Source organism: Fundulus heteroclitus, chromosome 15 (genome assembly GCF_011125445.2).
Source record: "Fundulus heteroclitus isolate FHET01 chromosome 15, MU-UCD_Fhet_4.1, whole genome shotgun sequence".
In the NCBI taxonomy this organism is placed as follows: Eukaryota; Metazoa; Chordata; class Actinopteri; order Cyprinodontiformes; family Fundulidae; genus Fundulus; species Fundulus heteroclitus.
In genome coordinates this window covers 7,180,570-7,182,843 of record NC_046375.1, presented here as the reverse complement: position 1 = coordinate 7,182,843, position 2,274 = coordinate 7,180,570, and the positions used below count along the sequence as shown (strand labels likewise).

The window sequence follows — 2,274 nt, the reverse complement described above, 5'->3', positions numbered from 1 at the left end:
ATTGGATGACTAAAACGCATGGATGAATGAAACTGCATGGTTGCTTTTGTTTTGTTGTTTTTTTTTTGTATTCAAGTCCCACTGTTAGAGGTAAAGTGTCTAGGTTGATGAGCTAAAAAGTGCTTGGAAACTTTTATTGTTGTAAGGAAATCTTGGTGGACCAAGGTGTGTATACTTTTTGAAGCTGTTATGTTGTTAAGATGTGGGCGCAGGTATTTAAACTTTGTATTTGTAAGACTGTTTTGTTTGAGGAAGGAGACGGCTCCGTCTGCCTTTTTTGCCTGTCAGCGGGGCAGAACCACTGGCAGGCTGAGTTATTTTTAGCTTGTTAGTTAAAGGCTGCCAAGTAGCTCTCTCCCCCGCCCGAAGGAAAATCTTGCACACACATTAAGTTCTCCTCAGGCAGAGGAACCACACATACAGCTCTACGCAGGCAAGGAGAGCCACACACACAACACTTTTCACTCCCTCCTCCCGGAGCGTTGCCCCTCCTCTCCCTCTCTCCCCCGCCCGAGGAGAGACAAAAGGACCTCTGAAAAAACAAAAACTAAAGATTTTAGTCTCGCTTTCACGAGAGAAATTAACCCCGTATTGCATCTCAATTTTTTTTGTTTTTCTTAATGTGGATTAACGAAATGTGGACGATTTGTTAATCTGCGGAAACACACTAAATGACTGTCATCAGGACTCAATCAAAGTTCTGCAAAGATTAGCAGAGGGAGGACACAAGGTCTCCAAACAAAACTACAGTACTGTCAACCACAGGTAGATTACCTAGAAAAGACAAATACCTCAAGGAAGAGTTAGCATTTCACCTTCTCAACTGGAAGGTGTTAGCAAAGCTCCAAGCCCACGGACAGTCAGCGAAATGATGACATTGTTGGGAATGACAGGTTTCAATGCAGACTGGATTGAAAACTATGCAGGAAAACAGCATCGTTTAGAGAACTCCTAAAAGAAGCAGGAAACCAGTTGTTTAAAGCAGTGTTAAAATGGACAACTGAAGCTAAAATAGCTTTTGAGACACTAAAACAGCACTACGATAAAGAATTTTACCTGTATGTAGCCAACAGAAAAACATGTACGCGTCAATGTACTAATGCAAGAAACCTCACCCCCACCAACTTGTCAGTGAGAGCCTGCGTCTGCTCCGCTGTCCCCTGACCAAGAAAAAAAAAGAAAAAAAAAAAAAAAAACTTACAGGGTAGAGTTGAAATGTAACAGTATCTTACCAAAACCTTAACCCTTTGTTACCTCCTTGGCAACCCCTACCGTTTGCCAAATTAAACTCGCTCTGTCCAAAGAACATTAACCCATTAATAGCCCTACTGTCGTCGGTTCACTGGATCGATCATTGATTTTGAGGTTGAGTTGAAGCCTACTTAGTATGGATGTTTAATTGGACGTGTGATGTGATAAATGAGGTTATTTGAATATGTGAAATGCATGTGACAAGGTATTAACATTGCATGTTCGGCTTTAAGCATTAACAGCTGTTTCAATCGTAATGCAGAGCAAACTCGCTGTGTGAAAGCAGACACACACACACACGCGCATGCTTTAAATAACTGCTGACAAGCAACTAGAAACGTAAAACTGTTTATAGCAATTAATAGAATAAATGCCGGCAAGATTATCTATAACATACAAAAGTTTGTGTTTGTCTAAGTGTTGTCTAAATGTTGTGTACGTCTAAGTGTTGTTTAGGGGTATTTTGTGTAAATGTTTAATCTATGTTGCGAAGGCGGTTTACTGACAGTTGTCTGATTTTTGTTTGTGCTATCGCAGTATGTTTTAATAATAATGTTGATAAGCATTATTAACGCAATGACATAATGGATCAACGAGAATTTATTAGTGTAAACAAAGGTCATAAGTTTTAGCTGTCCACAATGCCTGATGTCTCAGTATTCACAAAAGTCCGGACTGAAGTGAATGTTGGCGAATTGCCTTAAGATTATGCATTGGATTGTACTAAATTCTTAGGAATACTGGGGTGTCAGTCAGGCTGGAACTCAATTGTGAGGTTTATTAAAAAGAATCATCATCCATAAATCCTCCCTTGTTAATCCTCCTTGTTTGTTTTTGTTAAGACAAAAAAAAAAAAAAAAAAAAAAAAAAAAAAAAAAAAAAAAAAAAAAAAAAATTCTAAATTGCTGAACAAAAGAGAGAATAGAAATATACCACTTAGTTTTACTTAGTTCTGGAAGGAAAAAGGGGCCTCAACTTCTAACACTTCTTCTTCTTTTCTTCTACTTTTGCTCCCTTATCTTG

The 2,274-nt window shown here is 38.6% G+C and overlaps 1 long non-coding RNA gene across 1 annotated transcript; it reads right to left on the bottom strand.

Moving 5' to 3' along the window:
- Window positions 1-345: 345 nt before the first annotated feature.
- On the bottom strand, window positions 346-1,148 carry LOC118566142. Its single transcript, XR_004932834.1, has 3 exons — window positions 1,057-1,148; window positions 792-951; window positions 346-532 (listed from the first exon to the last, which is right to left on the bottom strand). It is a non-coding gene; the product is annotated as an uncharacterized LOC118566142 (long non-coding RNA).
- Between the last annotated feature and the right edge of the window lie 1,126 nt (window positions 1,149-2,274).